Source organism: Rhinichthys klamathensis, unplaced genomic scaffold (assembly GCF_029890125.1).
Source record: "Rhinichthys klamathensis goyatoka isolate OS25496 unplaced genomic scaffold, OSU_Roscu_1.1 h1tg000325l_1, whole genome shotgun sequence".
Classification (NCBI taxonomy): Eukaryota; Metazoa; Chordata; class Actinopteri; order Cypriniformes; family Leuciscidae; genus Rhinichthys; species Rhinichthys klamathensis.
Window position 1 is genome coordinate 2,482,825 of NW_026606840.1, and position 21,855 is coordinate 2,504,679.

Here is a 21,855-nt window from a genome sequence, read left to right on the forward strand (position 1 = left end):
ATAGCCAGAAACCTTAATCCATTGTCTTTCATTTCCATACTCTGCCATTGCATTTCAGAGCGTGCGTGTGCACTTTTTTTTTTACCAGCCTTTCCACCACAGCTCACGTCAATCCACGATTCAGAGTTTAGTATTAGTTCAGCTCTCTAACCTTCAGCTTCACAAGCAGTAGAGCAGCTTTTCACAACAATGTTTTTTTCTGATATACCCTCACAGCAAGAAGTGCTCAGGTCATCTATACTTACTGTAAGCAGAAATGTGTTCCTTTTACTTGATATTGTTTAGAATTATCATTAATGATAATTAAAATGCCCATTATTGCAATCATTCTCTCAAATTAAAAACAGTGGGTATCACTGTGGGTGACAAACACACACAGCAAGTAGCTTCCTTTCAAACTGAAACAATTTGAGTAAATTGACGCTTTTGAGAAATATTGAATCAGTTATTTTATTAATGTGTTCAGTTTTATAATGGTCTGGTGTCAGACATTTGATGCAATGGGTAAAAGAGCTGTTATTTTGTTAAAGGAGCATTTCACCCATTTCAACATTAATCTTTATTGAAAGTGGGTCATATATGTAGTCGAAATGTAAAAGAAATTTAGAATTTGGTGCCCTCTTGACTGAGAAACGACAGAAAATAACTTCCCACTTCCACTAATCCAGAACAGCACAAACATCAGAGAAATCAGTCTTCCGTCTACAAGGCTAGCTGCCACCAGAGTTTGAAATTCATTTCACACAAAATTTCTAGTTAGTTGGCAAACTCATTAGTGAATTACTCCTCGTTTGTATTTCTTTCTATATGGTGAATTATTGCATGATACCGGGATGTTCAGTCAGAACATATGCAGTGCGACACAAGGATGGTTCACATCACAACACAAACGTCCGTGTGCTCGTCTGATTCAGAGATTTTTGGGTCGCTTCTTGTGACATCATGTCCTGTTTACATATCTTTGATCCGTATGGAAGTTCAAAACATAAAATAATTAGAGCACCATTTACTTGCCTCAAACAACTCTGTTGGCATTATTATTATTACATTGAATTTACTGCAACAGTTCAATAGGCCCTGTGTGAATTATATTATCAGAAAACTGAACACATTTAGCATTGCCTGGTTTTTATTGGTGCTTCATGGATAAAACAACAGAGCTGCACACTTAGGTTTATGGCTGCTATAAATTTGACCTCAGGCTGTCACAAGATGGCACTGTTTTTAACAATCCTGATGCTTCGAATCTTTTCCCGAAACAATATGTCTCATTTCGAAGGCTGCATCCTCAGGAGGTCGCATTTGTTGGCCTCATACATCATAAAGGATGTCTTATTTCAGAACAGTTTCCATTATAAAATTGACTTTTAATCATAGGGAAGCCGAAATTGTTGTAATTTCTTAATGACTTTGGAATGTAGTGGTCAGTTTACTGAATTGAAGCTGCCTCAATGGCGTATGCTGCCGACAAATGCGACCTCCGGAGGACACAGCCTTCAAAATGAGAGACAGCGAATGAGAGCTTCATAGCTTTAAGAGGCTTCAATACAAGAGATAAAAAGCAACTCAAACAAAACCAGGTGCGTCACAATCTGTAACCATGATAACTGATGAGTGACAGGAACACAGGAAACGTCTCAGGTTACGACTGTAACCCTTGTTCCCCGAGAAGGGAACGAGACACTGCATCATCGTTATGACACTTTGGGGAACGCCCCCAGCGTAGCACATCTGAAGCATGAATGAAATCTGTCCAATCCTGATTGGTGCTGCGTCATGACGTAGTAGATGACGGCATAACCGGAAGATACAAAGGCACGCTGGCATATACAAACACTAGCTCTTTCGCGATGAAGCTAGCGCTCTGAACGTGATAGGTGTGGCGACGAGACGCAGTGTCTCGTTCCCTTCTCGGGGAACAAGGGTTACAGTCGTAACCCGAGACGTTCCCCTTCGAGGGAACTCGAACTGCGTCATCGTTATGACACTTTGGGGAACGAAATACCCACTATGCCACACCGTAATCACGCCCGCCCTAGTGTGAAGCTGGAAGACCAGTCACACTTAGGACGCTAGCACTCTGGCGCCAGGCGTCACGGGGAGTTGCAGACTGTAAAAACGTATGAAGCTGTGCGGGGTGGCTCACCCGGCCGCCTCGCAGATCTCCTGAAGCGAGACGCCAAAAAGGAGGGCCACCGAGGAGGCCATGCTCCTGGTGGAATGTGCCCTCACGGCCATAGGTGAAGGCAAATTGCGCACCTGATAAGCCGTGGCTATAGCCTGGACAATCCAATTGCTGATTGTCTGTTTAGATGCAGGCAGCCCTTTCTTGGGTGAACCAAAGCACACCAACAACTGGTCTGACTTCCTCCACTGAGAAGACTTCTCCTAAGTAAACCCTTAGGGCTCTGACTGGGCAGAGCAGGTGAAGTCTCCCCTCTTCCGCCATCCCATGAGGTGGAGGATGGAAGGCCTGAAGAACCACTGACCGTGCCGCACTAGATGGCACCTTGGGCACATAGCCCGGTCTAGGATGTAAGATGGCCTTAACTCCGCCAGGGGCAAACTCCAGGCAAGTTGGCGATATAGCCAAGGCCTGGAGATCCCCCACTCTCCTCAGAGAAGTGATGGCAAGGAGAAAGGCCACCTTGAAGGTCAGGTTCTTTGCCTCAGCCGACTCCAGTGGTTCAAAGGGGGCCTCAGCCAACCCTTCAAGAACCACCGCCAGGTCCCAAGTTGGGACTCTGGAGCGAGCCGCAGGCCTAATCCTCGAGCCCCACGGAGGAAACGTACAACCATATGGTGCCTTCCCAAAGGCCCAGCACCTATGGCGCCAAGGAGCCCTGGAGCTAAGTAGGGTCTCGACAACACCTGCTGACAGACCAGCCTCTAGGTACCGAGCCACCTCAGGGGCCAGACCCAGAGGTTCCACAGCTCTGGCCGGGGGTGAAATATTGTGCCCCCTGCCTGAGACAGCAGATCTCTCCTCAGAGGGACCTACCACGGGAGGCCGTCTAGCAGTGCTACAATGTCCGAGAACCATATCCGGGTCGGCCAGCGGGGTGCTACTAAAAGTAGGCTGATCCCTTCCCGGCGGACCCGCTCCAAGACTGCCGGGAGCAGAGCGATCGGGGGAAATGTGTACAGACACAGCCTCGGCCACGTCTGTGTCATAGCGTCCAGCCCCAACGGAGCTGGATACCTGAGAGAGAACCACAGTGGACAGTGGGACGTCTCCTCGAGACGCGAACAGATCCACTTCCACTGGGCCGAATCTCACGCACATGGCCTCCACCACCTCGGGGTGGAGTCGCCACTCCCCGGGCCTCAGCCCCTGCCTCGACAGGACGTCTGCTCCCTGATTTTGGTCCCCGGGGACATACATCGCTCTGAGAGACGACAGTTTCCCCTGGGACCACAGAAGGATCTGGTGTGCCAGTCTGCATAGAGGGCGCGACCTCAGACCTCCCTGGTGATTCAGATACGCGACTACGGACATGTTTTCCGAGCGTATCAGGACATGGTGGCCGCGGAGGTCCGGGAAAAAACTCCTCAGAGCTTTGTAGACCGCCAGCATTTCCAGGCAATTGATGTGCCAGGAAGAATGCCGGGTCTCCCACAGACCTCTCGCAAAGCGGCCGTCCATGACCGCGCCCCAACCAGTGAGGGAGGCATCTGTTGAAATGGCTTTGCGGCAACATGATGCTCCCAGCACCGGTCCCTGGGACAGGAACCAAGGTTTCCTCCATATGACGAGGGAACGAAGGCATCTGCGCGTTACCCTGATCATACGGAACGGATTTCCCCTCGGGGAAAATCCCTTGGTTCTCAACCACCACTGTAGAGGTCTCATGTGTAGCAGGCCAAAAGGTATAACACTGGACGCTGCTGCCATGAGCCCCAGCAGTCTCTGAAACTGCTTCACAGTGAGGTTGTGGCCTAGCTTCGCTCTGGAGACCATCGCCCGTATGGACTCCACGCGTGCGGGAGACATTAGTGCCCGCATCGTCGTGGAGTCCCATACAACTCCCAGGAAAGTAGTCCTCTGGGAGGGCGTCAATACACTCTTCTTTGTGTTGAGTCTCAGCCCCAGGCACCTGATGTGGGCCAGAACGACATCTCGATGCCGAACCGCCATCTCGCACGAACTGGCCAATATTAGCCAGTCGTCGATGTAATTGAGTACACGGATGCCCTGGAGTCTCAGCGGAGCCAGAGCTGCATCCATGCATTTGGTGAAGGTGCGAGGGGAGAGAGCTAGGCCGAAGGGAAGAACCCGATATTGGTACGCTTCGCCCCCGAAAGCGAACCTCAGGAACCTCTTGTGACATGGAAGAATGGAAATATGGAAGTATGCGTCCTTCAGATCTATCGTGACGAACCAGTCCTCGAACTGGATCTGACTCACGATGGCTGGAATTGTGAGCATTTTGAACCTGAATCTCCTCAGAGACCGATTCAAGTGCCTGAGATCTATTAATGGATGCAACCCCCTATCCTTCTTGGGAACTATGAAGTACCGGCTGTAGAACCCGGACTCCCTGTCTGGCAGAGGAACACGTTCTATGGCCTCCTTGACCAACAGGGATTGAACTTCCTGTTCCATAACCCGAACCTGCTATGGGCCGACCACAGTCCAGACCACCCCGTTGAACTTCGGGGGAGGGGAGCTGAACTGCAGCCTGTAACCCAGCTCTACAGTACGCAGGGCCCACGCAGATATATTCGGAAGGCATGACCATGCGCCGAGATAATCTACTAAGGGAACCAGCCTCTCGAGGCTGGCCTCGAGTGTTATTCGAGACTCGTTCCCGACCCCCTGAAGCGGCTGGCCGGCAGGGAGCGGTCGACAATGGTTTTCGGTGGGCGGACGCGTTCGCTGCCCAGCCGCAGGTCTTAGTAGAGGCGGCTGGAGCGGCGTGCGCACGCGGGAAATCAGTGTGGCCCGAAGCGCACTGGACGGCGGGAACACAGCACTGATTTCCCGAGAGCTCCGGGATGGAGGCGACCTCGATCGCTCCACCCCGGGGGGGACAGCTCTGAGCGGTGCGGCAACTAGGACCGCTTAGAGGAAGCCTTCTTTGCCTGAAGGACGGTTCTCAAATCGACCTTAGGCTCAGAAGGCTTGCCGCGAGAGCGCCGTCTCCTTTGCCAAGCTCCCTCGGGAGGGGCGCGGGAGGCGACACTCTCCTTTTGCACGTACCGGTGCGAGGAGCTGGCAGGCGGCCGAGGCTGCCCTTTAGAGGCAGCCTTCCTCGAGGAGCCAGAACGGCGAGGAAGGTATTGCTGGAAGGCCGCCGACTGTTTTTTCACCTCCTGAAACCTCCCGACTACGGTGTCAACCGCGCCGCTGAAGAGGCCAGAAGGTGAAATCGGGGAGTCTAGGAGAAAATGTTTTTTCTCTCTCCTTCATCCCCGACAAATTAAGCCATAAATGTCTCTCCACACACACCAAGCCAGCCATGGAGCGGCCGATGGCACGGGCCGTCTCCTTGGTGATGCGGAGAGACAGGTCGGTGGCCTTCCTTAACTTCGTGATGTCACTCGGAGAAGGACCCTCACCCTCATCGAGCTCCTTGAGGAGGTCGGCCTGGTAGGCCTGCAACACGCCCATAGTGTGCAGGCAGCTACCAGCCCCCCCAGCCGCCATGCAAGCCCTGCCCACCAACGCGGATGTATCGCGGCAAGGCTTAGTGGGCAGCACCGGGGCCTTAAGGGACGAAGCGGCCTCGGGAGAAAGATAACTCGCGAGAGCCTCCTCTACCCGAGGCAACGTCCCATAACCACACTCAGCCGCCCCCAGCACATTCGAAAAATCAAGCACTGGGGGGTTTGAAAGCCTGGCTAAATACGGTTTCGCCCATGACTTGCATAACTCGTTATGCAAGTCAGGAAAAAACGGAAGACCCCGGCGTGGAGGCTGAGACCTGCGCTTGAAAAATCGTTCATCCAGCCTGCTTGGTGGCTGGATTTTTAATTCCTCCTGTGGCCAATCAATTTTTAGTTTAGCCACAGCGCGGGTCAAAACCTCCACCAGCTCCTCTTGAGCAGGTGCGTGAAGTTCCACCTCACCCACCTCGATGCTAGAATTATCTGACTCCTCAGAGCCAGACAAATGCAGCATCGTGTCCTCCACCTCGCGGGAAGAAGCCGCATCGCGGGCTTCCACACGAGGCGGGAGAACATCTGAATCCTCAGACGAGGACTTGGAAGATGCCCTAGCAGTCCCATGTCCCCCTGAGAGATCCATTTGTGAGCCCCACGATCTGCGACGGCGCGTTGCCTCGACAACGGCGGGCCCAGAACCACGGGGCTCGCGAGCCTGGCCGTGCTCGTCAAACACAGCCAACCGTGAGCGCAAAACCTTGAGCGGCAGCTTATCACACTCGCTACAAGCGGCTCCCTCGAGAGCCGCTCTAGCGTGCTGCACATCGAGGCAATGAACACACAGCTGGTGTGTATCCGCGCCCGTTATATAGCGCGGGCACGGATGCACACACAATCTAAACTGCTCGCTTGCCATTCAGACTGCTTGAGAACTGAATAAAGACAGACAACAATAAATAGGACTGACAATTCACACAGAGCGCTTTAGCTGAAGAGCGAAAAAGCTAGTATTTGTATATGCCAGCGTGCCTTTGTATCTTCCGGTTATGCAGTTATCTACTACGTCATGACGCAGCACCAATCAGGATTGGACAGATTTCATTCATGCTTCAGATGTGCTACGCTGGGGGCGTTCCCCAAAGTGTAATAACGATGACGCAGTTCGAGTTCCCTCGAAGGGGAACTGAAGGCAACAAATGAAAACAAGGAAGGTAATAATTAGTTACATTTACTTTTCACTTTTCTCTGCACTCAAAGCGCTAAACATATGGAAGGGTGAATCTCCTCAACCACCACCAATGTGCAGCATCCACATGATGCGATGGCAGCCATATTGCGCCAGAACGCCCACCACACACCAGCTTATTGGTGGAGAGGAGACAAAGTGATAAAGCCAATCAGTATATGAGGATGATTAGGAGGCCGTGATGATGGACAGAGGCCAATGGGCAAATTTTGGGGATTTTTAATGATAACACAGAGCCAGGTTTAACAAATCATCCGAAGGACGGTGCTTGTTACAGTAGAGTAGAGTGTCCCCGTCACTATCCACCTTATTCCTACGCCCCATGACGCTTTGCGCGAATTATGGGTGTAACTTCCGTTAAGCTGTAAACAATCAGTGAAAGGCTCGCTCTATGAACGCAATACGTTAAAAAAGTGTCACAATTAATCGACTCGCCCTTCAACCATCAAACATTAAAATGAAATTGAAAAGTTTAAAAGAATCAACAAGGTACTTTCAACAGACCAAAAATAGCCCCAAAAGCACGAGTCTTTGGTTAAATATCACTGTGGTAGGCAAATATATCTGTATTGTATAACAAGCCTTAATCAAAAATGTTCATTAACTTCAGCATTACGTGACACAATTTCAAAGTGATTTCCGTCATTTTGACCGATTATAAATTGCATTTAGGCCTACCTGTGAAAAACCTGGAAAGAGACGTGAGGATTTGAGGAGAATAACGAGAGATTCTTCGTGCATTCCAGTGAATTATTAATGAAATATCGTAAATTAAATTCAGGAGAACAGACCATAAATGTGCCGTATATGTTGTCCTTTTTCATACTTTTACAGCGGATTGCAAAGGAAAAAATAAAAATCATCATGAGGAAAAGAAAGCAGCAACTGAAAAGAGCTCTCGCCATAGATATTCTTGTTATAACATGTCACGTTAAAATACCAAGTATAACGTTATTCTCATGATGTCTGAAAATAAATCATGAAGGAAAATTGACAGCTCATCCAGTCAAACGGATGGATCAACTTTATTTGTAGGGCAACCTTATGATTTGAAATGATTAGTTTCAGCCTTTTTGAATGGAAGTTCCCCAAACCGGAATAGGGCTGTCGCGGTGAAGGAATTTCCCTTGCGGTAATTTTGAGTGGCTCAATAGCGCGATATGCGGTATTACCGCCATTTATTTATTTATATTTATTTGTTGCTATAAATAAATAAATGGCGGTAATACCGCATATCGCGCTATTGAGCGATATGCGGTATTACCGCCATTTATTTATTTATATTTATTTGTTGCTATAAATACGTGTTATGATGTGGTCAGTATACACAAAAACAATGTAACCAATGTAACCGAAACTAAACAGCGCCTCTGCACATTGAAAGACTGTCACTCAGCGCGCAGTTACATTGTTATGCCAACGGACTTTTGAGTCATATACTGAGTGAGTCATTAAACCGTTCATTCAACGAAAACGTTCCAAAAAGCTGATTCCTTAAATGATAGATGTAATGAAACAAGGCATTAATTATTTAATTATTTTAACTTTGAGCTCCACTTTTCAAGGCTCAGCTGGCCAGCAATGCTTCACTTTTGGGCAAAGCTGAAGCAATGCTTCACTTAATAGAGACCAATGCGTGACGCTGCTCACTAACATCTCTTCCAGCAGCAACCTAGTTTTCCTAGGAGGTCTCCTATCCTGGTACTGACCAGACTCAGCTTAGATTAGCTTATCTTCAGTGTGCAACCAGTCTTGGGCTACAGGGTGATATAGCTGCTGGTAAACTAGTAAACTAATCGTTAACTAGAACACAGGCAAAACAGTGACAAAGAAAGCCATGACTAAAAATGAAACAGAAGACAATGAAACTGAACATAATCCTGACACACATACTATTTTGATATCTTTCCTTAAAATTAAGTGATTAATTGCCAGAAAGAATCACAATAATAATTGGTAACTTTTATTTTATTTTATTTTACTTAACTTTATATATTTTATTTTTATTTTATTTCATTATTTCATTTTATTTTATTTATTTATTTTATTTTACCGTATTTTCCGCACTATACGGCGCACCGGATTATAAGCCGCACCTTCAATGAATGAGCTATTTTAGAACATTTTTCATATATAGGGCGCACCGGATTATAAGGCGCATAAGATACTGCAGTCAAACGTTTACATGTATGCGTTAACAAAACAGTCAGATAAAGTCAAACTTTATTAAACGTTCTGACAACTCCGTTCACTCCCATGGTAACGTTGTTCAAACGTTAAAGGAAAACTCCGTTCAATTTTAACATTGAGCTCATTTTTTTTAAATTTGGAGTGCTGTCAGTACAGATAACAACGACAAAAACCGGTGTTGCCTACACGTGTTATCCTCTTTTTAAAATTTGCACCCTGTTGACTTAAACGGGACAAGTTTTAAAACTGCTTTTAGCCTCTTAACAACCTTGATGTGTCATTACAAGTGCACAGCCATGTGAGTGAAAACGGTGAATCTGACTGCAGTAAATTTGAAAGATATGAATATGATGTTTATTCAGCAAGCTCACATACCCGTATTTTCTTCCTGTTTTCGGTCGAAGTCCACAGTAGGTGATTGTCGAGTGCGCGCGCGATCATTGGTAACTAAGCAACAGTGGAGACTCAGACTGTCAGCTGCCAGCCGATGACGGTGTTGTGTGGTGTTCTGAGAATATCAGCTCAAATGGATAGTTCGTCCGAATCAGATGTTGAACACACGGAGGAGGTGCGCGCGCGAACTCGACAATCAACTACTGTGGACTTCGGCCGAAAACAGGAAGTAAATACGGGTATGTGAGCTGGCTGAATAAAGAGATTATTCCTGCCTCCGTGAAAGCTCGGATCACAGTTGAGACTGATATATCAGCCCAGGCATCCACGATCCATTGGCAGATAGTGGCGTAAGTCACCCGGCGCTGTCTCCCCGTCTTGGTGAACGTGTGTTCACCATCCATATATAAGGCGCTCCGGATTATAAGGCGCACTGTCGTTTTTTGAGAAAATTAAAGGCTTTTAAGTGCGCCTTATAGTGCGGAAAATACGGTACAAATATCATTTTAAGTCATTAGTCATAACTTCTGTTTTATAGTTTTAACCAAACAAAATCGAAATCTTTCCAGCTCTGGCTGGGAATCACAGTGTCCCCACGAAGATTCCGAAACCTTCAGTCCCTCCTTACAAGACGTGTGTGTGTCTGTCTGTCTGTCTGTCTGTCTGTCTGTCTGTCTGTCTGTCGGTCCCCTATCACATCACAACACGTTGCGCCCCAGACTAGCCATACCAGGCATTAAGCTGTGGATTAATTTTTGTGGTAGATATGAGGTCTTGAGAAAATCAGCTTTCCTCCTGAGTGTGGCGGTGTGTGTGTGTTTGTGTTTTTATGTGAAGGCGGACTGCATCTCCTCTGCAGAGGTCTGAGTGAAGACTCGCTCACTCACTTGCTTATGTATACCAACACAAAGACACACACTTACACAGTATTACAAGCAGCCATTCATGACTGCTGCTGCACACATGTGGATTAGAATGTTAACATTAGTGGGATGTTGCAAGGCTTTATCCACAGACCTCTGTGACTTACTGTGGAATCCAGACCTCTCCTTCCTCTCAGATTGCTGGCTCTGCTATTTGCTGTGGCCAGTGCGGCCCACAGTAGTTCATCCAGCATCCCACTTCTCCTCCAAGCCCTGAGGGCATGTCATATTTTCTGCAGTCACTGGCTCAAACCAAACCCACCTGTCAGGGATCAAACACACCTCTTTATATCTATTTCACTCTGCCAGGCTATCAGCATTACTGACTACATGTGACCAACGCGTGCCTAGAACGTTTAGAGCGGCGGACAGAAATCTCTCTCTTTCTGTCAGCTTTTTTTTTTTCAGCGAAAGTATAATATATATTTTCTGTCTGAATATAAGAATTTTTTTCTCTCTCTCTTAATTGCTTCACTGGAATGTGTCATGTCTTTAATGTTGAAGTTTGACCAATCCATGGCCATATATTAATATATTAACACATTCATATTTTTATGGCTATGATGACCAAGCAGTTGGCCGAACAAATAAAGGCACAAATTTTAAAGCAAACCGCTGTGATTACTAGGTGAACATTCTCACCAAATATTTATATAATTTTATATATATATTTGTATATTTCACATAGAATTATATAAATTAAATTAAATGTATATTTAATTGAAAATCATAAATTTAACAATTCTAAAACAACCCTTGCAAACTGGATTTAGGATAGAGAAATTGATATTAATCAATATTCATGTACACTTTGAACAGTATTCAAGGGGTTTTATTTATTTGAAATAAAACCCCTTTTATTTATTTTATTTATTATTCTGAAGTAAAAGTAATAAACAACTCAAATCTGAGCGTATGAAGCAGGGATTTGGTTTCTCTAGCGACTCAAGTTTTATTCATTTAGTGATTTGTCATTTGGCGAAAATGCTTATGAAAAATCAAAGCTGGGGAAATGCATACACAAAATCAATACAGAAAGTAATATTCTTCATATTTTACATAATACACTCTGAGTACTAGGAGACATTTCTCATTACATGTCAGTCTCTGAGGAGAGTTAAGAGGGATAGTTGGATCAGTAGGATGCAAATCCTGAGCTCTCTTCGTGGGATATTAGAGTTCCGTTTTAAGTGACAAATGCCTTTACTTCCAGTGTTTTTATTTCACACTATGCTACCAATAAAATACAACTCTCACCGGCTCACATTTTATTCTGACCTGCATATCTGTACTCTCCCATACTCACTCTCTTTGACTCACAGGAAAGCCAGCAGAGATATTTGCTGAAAAACATTACTCATGAATGTGACACCAAACCCTCAAACATTTTAGTGGGGTTTATAAATTCCATCCATTCTGCAGACCCAGGGCTTTTTGACACATATTGCAAACCACAACAGAGATTTGTTGCCTTCCATTCGATGTGTATACTGTCACAAACAGTTCTGTTTAACTCTGTCTGGTGTAAGCAGGCCGTCGTAAGTCCCCTGTATGCTGTTTATCATCTTCTTCAATTCTTTGTGAAAAGTCCCCCTACAGTACATAACATCTGCCTAAAGCAGTTAACAAGCCAAAGTTAAGCTGACGTCTCTCTCGTCGCGTACACAAGCCTCTCGCGTGGGCTAAGACTCCTCCGTCAGTGCCGTGTTGCTAGAGGGGTAACGTCTCCTCCGCCAATTTGCTAAGTTTACTTCTGAAGGAGAAGGCTGAGACATTTTTATGAGGGTGAAAAAGAAGCATAGGAGGGGAAGACAAAATGCATCCGTTCAGTCTCCAGGCACGCTTTTTGCTCTCTGTGAGACATCGGCACTGAAAGAGAGATGCGGAAGACTTTGCGACGAGACGGGTACGTAATGAGCCTCTCCTGCAAGCCTCCCTCGACCGTGGAACAGAATCCTTCTGGCTTTCGAAATCCCCCATCCTTTTATTTTAATACTTTATTACCTTTTGCCTCGACTGCCGGCTGAGCAACCTAGCCTGGCGTATTCACATGTGTGAAGCGTACGCAGCTAAGAAGCCTTAATATAGATCTTACCGCCTGTTACAAGATGAAAGCGGGCCCTCTATGTGGATCACAGCTCATTTGTGCAATGACTGATCCACTGAGAAGTCAGAGCTTTCTTCCCCGACTTCTTTCTGATTGATTGAGAGAAGAAGAAAGAGTAGTAAACCCAACGTATTGGAGTTAATGGAAGCGCAAAGAATGATCCAGCTTGCTACCTTGTGACATACGTTAGCTGCTGGGTTAAATTACATTATAACCCCAGCCTGTGAATCTATTGCGACCTATACGGAACTCCCAGCTAAAGTTGAATCCTTGTCCTCACATCGCCCCCTTCTGGCTAGGATGAGAAGACTCTCAGGCTGGCAGGCGAGGATAACACCACAATCATATTTCCATAAATTACAGACCTTATTGGCCCTTTATTCATTAGAGATGGCTTTCTATAATGGGGTCACATTGTCCCCTATCTTCAGCCTTTCTCTAAGGAGGAAATGAATAATGTATTTATGGTGCACATATGGTTTAGTAGTGATTCACGGTCTTGCCTTCCACACATATGCCCTTGCTTGGCGTGTATGACACCTTGAACTCACAAAAATGTGCAAATGTATGAAGTTTTCTGTCCAGGTATAATGGGATTCCTGGAAAGTATGATAGATGACATTGGACTCGATCCTTTCTCCGTCTTACCGCCTCTGTCTCTTTCTGTGTCTCTTTCGCTTTATGCATATTCTGACCTTGACTTCAAGGAAGTACATTGGAAATCATTTCCCACTAAAATCTCTTCTAACTCCCCCACAGTTTCGTGAGTCTTTAACCATTTAATACGCAGCCGCACAATAGGATTCAGAGAGCGATGATTATGCCGGAACTCGCTCAACTCCCACCCCCCATTCAAGCAAGATTGGACATTACCAAATGGTGGTCTTTTCTACTGAGAATAGAAATCTTCCTGCTGAATTTGCCAGGGAAGGGAGTAAATAGTGGATTTATATTTATGGAAATCACAGGGACAGCAGGGATGATGAGAGAGAGAGAAAGAGGAAAAGCTGATGAGCTCCTCAGTCTGTGTCCTCCTTGCTCCACAAAGACATTTAAGCTTCATAAATGTTGTATTTGGGGAGAACTTAATTGGATTTATGTTGCTCAGGCCTTGAATGCAAATTGTGATTGGCATCTGCGAGGCTGGCATTTTTTGTCCATCATTGAAAGAGAAAGGGGGGCTTAGAGAAGTGGTGTCCAGAATAAAGCTAATGCAAAAATGATGTCCTGTTTTCATTTTCTGTCAGAAATGCTTTGAATTAGGAATGGGTCATGAAGGTTGACTAGATTTTTAATTAAACTCTTTTTTTTTTGCGTGTTTTTAGCATTAGATATTTTCAACGGTCGTGTTATAATTAGTGTTGACAGCATTGTGTGTTACCATTTTTACACGAACCCCATTTAAATCACTATAGTGCACCAGCAAAGTTCAGACACTTGCAGGAAGCCGGAATCAAGATCCAAAGAAAGGTTTTTTTTTTAATAAATACTGGAATTCGTAGGAGAAAGCACTACACAACAACTAAACACGACTAATACCAGAACCAAGACTAACTCAATCTGAGGGCTTATATACACAGCAAATAGAGGGAGAAACTAACTAGATAATTAACACAACACATGAACTGAGGAACCTTATTAATTAGTGTCCACACATGGAGAGAACGGAGGAGAACTGAACTAATTAACAGACTTGAAGGTTAACAAAGAAACGCAAACCTGAACAGAACAAAGAAACAGTTCAAAAAACAAACTCATAATGTGCCAGATGTCATATGGATGTCAAATGACATGGATGTTTTAGGCCACTGCATCACATCCTGCATTGTTTTTGGAATGCAACGTCTAGAGATTTTTTTTTTTAAATGAGAAAGTTAAAAATAGCCCAAATATTAAAAATGTATCTTGAGAGCATAAAAAAGTGTAATGTAATGTATTTATTACATTTCCAGTTAGGGCAGGACTTTGGGGGCACCACAAATGACCTCAACTAGAACATCATTATGTAATAGCGCAAAAATAAAAAAAATAGAAATTCTTAAATTTAATCAATAAATTTAATCAGAATAAAAAGACACTGTATGGCTATTACCAATCAAATTAAATCAGTAAACTAAATCAAGCATTGGATTTACACATACTGTTTACAACTCAGATGTGGCATGAATGGATTTACACTATCGTAATTATTATAATTACAACTATAATTATATAAATTCATGTTTAAATATAACATTTAAATATTAAATTAAGACTGCATTTATGAATGGGTAGACTAATTGAATCATGTACTCATCTGATTTGTTAAAATACGTAGATTTCTTTGACTAACAAAACACTGTTACTCAGAGACGCAGCGGTTCTGCTGTTAATTTTATTTTATTTGATGGAGCAAAAACAGAATGTGTTGTGTATAAGTAACTCAATGACTTTGTTTATTGAACTGTTGTATAAAATCACAATCATGCAAATGTTCTGACAAACAACACTCTTGATTGAGTGATAATTCCTATATCATATTTTGTTATCATTTTTATGACATTTCTGTCCCACCACTAGTGTGATGGCATTAAGACAGGAGAGAGCGTTCCAAACTCTTCAGATCGCATAACTTAAAATGATCATTCTCCATACATATGAAAATTTATCAATATCTTTCTAAATGTGTGCTCTTTTGGTCTAAAAGCCTTAATGGAGCAGTTTAAAGTAGCCATGCGTTCACAAATAAATCAGAGCAGATTTAATGTGTGTCCTTCTTCTATGTGAAATAATGATAAATACCAGTTTATGCCGTTTGATTATGGCCTCGAAGCTCACAGTTGGAGGCCATTAGCCATGGCTGGCCGTTTATAGCCCTCACTTGCATGAAAATGTGGTAAATCATTTCTGGCGGTCATAAATAAACAAATCAAACAAATGGGCGGGGCCCATGGGCTGCAGCAGTCAAACCCAATGGTAATTCCGGCATAGTTGAAGATATGTTTTTCAAAGAATTTTATTTTGCCCACCAAGGCTGCATTTTATTTGATCAAAAATACAGTAAAACATTAATACTGAGAAGTAGTATTACAATTTAAAATAACTGTTTTCTTTTTTAATGTATTTTAAAATATTATTTATTGATTGGCAGGGATTCATTGGCAACAATTTGTCAGTCATTCAGTCAACCAACTCATCATTTGGTAAATACATTTGGTGTCATGAAATAACAATGAAAAATACTTATAAATCATTTAATAATATTGGTTCATTTCTACATGTATTACGTAATACATTTCAACAATTAAGGTTGTGTAAATGAAAATGAATTAATGTATTATAAATTAACATGAATTAGCAGTGAACAAGTAGTATATTAAGAATTAACTAATCTAATTGATTGATTAACCTAGGTTTTTAAATACTGTAAACATTGTTGCTCATTGTTAGTGAGACTGAATCCTCAGGGATTCCCAAAGTGTGGTGCGCGCACCCACCAGGGGGTGCGCGAGAGGAAAAATGTAATGGCGGTCTGTTTTGTAAGTGGGATTTTTCCATACAATAAAATAAAAACCATGAACAGTAAACATCTCCTTTGTAATCGCTTTTATTTTAAATAAAAAAAAACTATAATTTATTAGTTTTTGATAGAAACGTTGAAAACAGCTGCTGTCTTGCACTGCTCTGCACTGCCGCCGCTAACGTGACAAATGCGCTTTCGCGCGTTTGCTGTAATATATCACAACCATTGATTGTTTTCAACCACATAATGTTTATTTTAGGTTTCAGACATTTAAATACACATAAGTACTAGCAAAACAATGATTTTGATTTAGCTGATTTCTATGGAAGCGGCTATATTAATCCTTTTCATTATAATAAGACGACACGTTTTATTCATATCAGATAAACATTGTATACGTAGCTTCACATTTTACCCTATTCTTCTCCCAGTTCACCGGCCTCCTACTTTCATGTATTTCGTGAGAAGTGGAGGAATTGACGTCACGTGTTGTAAATCCAACAGATCCGATTCTCTGAACTGTGGCACAAACTAACGATCGTTATGAAGGTGTTTGAACAATAAAACACGTCCACTTGCACATATTTGACAATCGGAATATCAGTGTTTCATGCTATAGCTAATACATTTGTGAATATTTTTGATAAAAAAGGACATAAAAGCAGATCATTCATTCAGCGCTGTGTTGTGGTTGCGCTGTGTCACGTGACAAGGAATGACGCGTCACCATGGAAACATTAAAGTGACAAGTTCTAAATAACGGTCGCCTTAAAAAACTCACGCTGGGGGGTCAGTTAAAATATTTTAAATTTACGTGTGAAAGGGTTAAAAGTGGAAGCTTGTGCGTAGCTTTGTTGCATTATATTGAAACTTTGTTGATGTTGTTATTGTCATGCATGTTCTGGTTATTAGCGCATGATTAAACATGAGTCTTTATAGGGCGATAAAACAAAGCTTTGTTGCATTTTTTTTTTAAGTGGGGATTGGGGGTGCGCCAACCCGGTTGGGACATAGAAGGGGGTGCGCAGGAAAAAAAGTTTGGGAACCGCTGCTCTATATTAACAAATTGAAGCTTATTGTAAAATGTTCCCACAATTGTGTTGTTTTGCACATCCTTTGTCATGAGAGACGAGGATCGATGCCGGCTGCACTTAGGGGCCTGCTCTGAAGGGCTGTCCAACCAGCCTGAACACATTTATTTATATTAGGAAGAGCACAAAGCATAGAGATCCTTTAACTTAGAGCCCATCCGCAGAGGACAGACACATGGAGCCACACTGACTGACAGCACATTTAACTAGAATACAATGCACAAACTCCTTCGTCTCTTCCTCTCTCAGAATAATTAACTCAAGAAAGCAAACGTCACTGTAGCACTATTTGTAAATACCCCCCTCTCTCTCCTGAGATCTGTTTCCAGAGTTTACAGTATTTAATTGAGGAATAATGAAAATTAATCTAAAATGTGCCAAGTCACAAAACATAACAAAATCACCTGCACCAGTTAGCCCTTAGTGTTGCTTTATATTACCCTCAGTGGAATAAGCAGACCACCAAGAGGGCTTGTCAACACAGGGCACGCATGTCCTCAGGGAGCCATTCTGTGTGTGTGTGTGTGTGTGTGTGTGTGTGTGTGTGTGTGTGTGTGTGTGTGTGTGTGTGTGTGTGTGCGTGCGCACGTGTTTGTGCGTGTTCGTGCGTGTGTTCGTGTGTGTGCGTGTGTGTGTGTGTGTGTGTGTGTGTGTGTGTGTGTGTGTGTGTGTGTGTGTGTGTGTGTGTGTGTGTGTGTGTGTGTGTGTGTGTGTGTGTGTGTGTGTGTGTGTGTGTGTGTGTGTGTGTGTGTGTGTGTGTGTGTGTGTGCGTGTGTGGCATGTGCTTGTGAATTTAGGTCAGTATGCTGAATGGTAATAGAAATGAGAGCAGTATTGAAGTGGCCAGTGTGCTGTGTGTGAGAAGGTGATGAATGCTAATGAGTGTGAAACAGGGCTGAGAGGTCGAGACCCCACTGAGTCCCTCAAGACCTGAGAAAGCTGCCCCAGAGTGTCCTACATACACACGGAAAGAAGTGTGTGTGTGTGTGTGTGTGTGTGTGTGTGTGTGTGTGTGTTTAGCACCTACTGTTTGGAGAGATGTAGAGTGACAGCAATTTCCAACCCTTGCTCAAAGCATTCTGTAATCATTCCACTCTGACTCCACTCTGAGTTTTCCGTTTCTCGCTCACTGTTTTTAATGTCATATCTGGGCGCAATATGTATCAGTTGACATTATTTGATTCCTAGATTTGTATGATTTTATGAAAAAAAAATTATATAATATTTGAATAGGCTACACATCTGAGAGAAGAGAGTGATTCATTTTCTTGTCTTTACACTATTTCCTAACATAATAAAGCATTAAGCAGATTCAAGATTTATATTTTTCACATGTAAAATTAAATTGTAAAAGTATATTTAAAGTAATTGAGCGTCAGCGTCAGTTCTGGCAGGCCAGGTAGTCAAGCCGCTGCTTATGCTATTTGCTATCAACACTGTCCGTCAGCTGATCTGCTCCAGCTGAGCCGCATTAGCTGGTTAACTCCCCTCGCTGTTCAATGGCCAAAGCTCAAACAAGGCGCCCTATTTAAAGCTCATTCACCCTGCTCATACATGCTTGCTGCTCGCTTCTGCTGGCTCGCTTCTGCTGCAAATATTGACACAGGACTCGACGTGATTCATTCTCCATTCATCTCTGAAAATCTTCACGAAGCTAAGTTCCTTTTTTCATTGCTAAAAGCTATCAGTGTGTTGGCAACATGCTTCTTGTTAATGCTATCAGTGTGTTGGCAATATGCTTCTTGTTAATGCTATCCGTGTGGCATTTGGGCTATCTAACTAGTCGTTTTCATAAAAATGCTTATGCGATCATATTGGCTACGTGCGTTATCTGTTGTCATTGGCAACTGATCGCGTTGCTCACGCTGGCTTTTACCACTATGCAGCGCAGATTCAAACAGCTTGCTGTGATAGGAATTAACTTCTGCGGACTGCCTCCGGACCGTATACAGCTACGCATTGTGCAACAACTACGGCGGCGACACTCGCTCCGGTTTATGGGGCGGTGGTTTCTGCTGCTTACGAACGATACCTCCATCCTGATGTTCGGGATATTCTTGACGACCAGAAGCCATGAGCTCAAGTCTCTGATTTGTTTCGTTAATAAAACACATTTGATCATTATTTTGCTCGCGCTCTGCTCAGTTAACGCCCCTGAATGCGCTATCAGCTGTTAATTTATTCATCTAGCTCGTTCTCAGAGGTGGATTAGTAGTCATCTATCCATAGAGCTTACACTGTAGACTGTCAAACAGTTTAAATACAGATAATCTAGGTAACAGCATGTTTTAGCTATTGCGGTCTTGATTAGTCATTTCAGTAATTAATTAATATTTTACTATTATAAATCGCTAAATTAGGGCGGCTCAGTCGACACCGTTCGAGACACTCAATTTTGTTTTGGGGGGAATAGCTCATGTGGTTAAATAATCATCCTCTGTATCACAGAGGATTGCCAGGTGTGGTTTTGTTTGGGGGGATATTCTAGCTCTCACAGTCTAAAACTGTGTGAGCGTTCCCTAATGCTGCTGCTGCTGTCCTCTCTGCTATTTCATGGTGCTCATGAAAGGTCAGAGGACTCCCTGAACAGAGCCATACCGCCAAATTTCAATTCAGGAACATCAACCTGTTTGCAATCTATTCAAATAATTCTTAATTATTTTGTCTGTGTTCTTGACTTTATGGACCTGACAGAATATATATTATATGTGTAATGTAAAATTAAAAGTTAACAAATAATAAAAAAAAGCATTCTATTCCATTCAATGAAAGTCAATGGTAACTAAACGTTTCTTTTTTTTCACCAACATTCTTCAAAATATCTTCTTTTGTGTTCTGCAGAAGAAAATAAGTCATACAGGTTTGGAACGACATAAGAGTGAGTAAATAATGACAGAATGTTAAAGTGCCCATATTATGCTTTTTTTTCTGAATATTACCTTTCATGCAGTGTTGTAATAGATGTTTGTGAATGTTAAAGGTTTGCAAAGTTTTGAAGATCAAAGTGCAAGATAAATAAGGTTATTGTCTCCTAAAAGAGATAATCGATTCTGAACTGCCAAAACAAGTCGTCAGATGGCCTACTTGTAACTTCTTAAACCTACATATCAATGTAACAAATTTGCATAATGCCAACCTATGGTCTTCATTGGCTTCATTGGTTAACTTTGACCCATCCGCAAACACTGTAATTGTAGCTGCCTGGAAGAGTGTTTGTTTTGTGTTGTCGAAATGTCAAGAATATGCTGTTTTCAATGCCACAAATCCACTTTGCAGACACTTTCAAAGGATGAGGACTTGCACTTGAATTGATACAGATAAACCGAAGCAATCTGTTCATATCACTGTGTATCAAGTGCTGAGGAAGCCTCCAGAGCTGAAATTCAAATAGGGTAATGGGCGTTTAATTTCTGACACGTTCTGAAAGTGGTAGACCAATCACAACAGACAAGGGGGGGTTTTAGAGAGACTGAATTTGCAAACTAACTGTTTTCAGACTCTTTGAGAAATGAGGTGTTGTGCAATGTAATTTATGAGAAAATTAAAGTGGTTTTTGACCTTGGATGCATGTAAACAAAAGAAAATTAGGAACCTTTAAAATAGCATATAGGGGGCACTTTATTTTTTTGGGTGAACTACAGTATATCTTTAAAGGAACACTTCATATTTTATTTTCTGCACAATAAATTATCACATTTACTCATAATAAGCAAATGTGTGTCTTCCTGATTATACATGTCATTTTTGATTTAGTAAATTTTTGTGATTAAACTAATAACTTCCGTATTTCTTTCAGACTTCTAATAGTCTTAACCTTTTTTAAAACATGGTGGCTACTTTCAGACATGCCATTGCATTACGGTCTGTTAACATGTTGTGCTGCCATGTATCAGAACAATCTTAAAGTGAGAGAACACACGACATTCTGACTTTCCGTAATACAATTTCAGACATGCCATTGCATTACAGTCTGTTAACATGTTGTGCTGCCATGTATCAGAGCGATCTTAAAGTGAGAGAACACACGACATTCTGACTTTCCGTAATAAAATCCCTTCTTGCTCCAGGCAAAATCAAACAGCTCCACTCTGTGCTCCGCTTGTTAGATTTACACTTAGCTAGGTGGTCTATATCCAGGAGTGCCCCCCTATTTCTTTCTCCCTCTCTCTCTCTCACTATCTCCCCTTATCTCTCTCTTCCTCTGTAGTAAGGTATTTGACCTGGTGGTATGCTTCAGTGGTGCAGAACATTCCTGTTGAGAGGTTTCTCTGCTCCATTCACCTGCCTTTCCGTCACACACACAGACACTCCACCACATCGACCCTCACTCTCCCCTCAGATCAGTGCCTAAATAGCCAATCAATACGGCCACAGGCAGCTGTTCCTACATCCTTATATTTACCTCACACGGCAACCTCACCATGCGAGCGGCCCTCTGAAGTAATCAGCTCCCTCCTCTGTGTCTGAATAAGAGACAGAATGTTGAAAAACAGACACATCCTAAATGGACCGTGTCATTGTGCATGCATGAATGCACTGGGAGACGAGAGCGTGCAAATACAATCAAGAGCCCTAGCTGTGGCTAGAGTCGTCAAAGAAACTTGTCAAGTTGTCAAAGCTACCCGGAGCCTGTTGATCGGTCGCTCCAATCAGCCCCATCGCTGATTCCTGCTTCTCTTGATGTCTAAGTGATTCTATTTCTTTCTGCCTGAGTCTCCTAGCTGAGTGCCCAGCTGATCAAATAAACCATCGGCAGACCCCACAGCCAATGAGCTGGCTAAGCACCCACGCAGTCC

The 21,855-nt window shown here is 43.3% G+C and overlaps 1 protein-coding gene across 1 annotated transcript in view; it reads left to right on the top strand.

Moving 5' to 3' along the window:
* The window catches only part of galntl6 (polypeptide N-acetylgalactosaminyltransferase like 6), a 290,933-nt gene that overhangs the window by 248,874 nt on the left and 20,204 nt on the right, over positions 1-21,855 (top strand). The gene's annotated exons all lie outside the window — the stretch shown is intronic.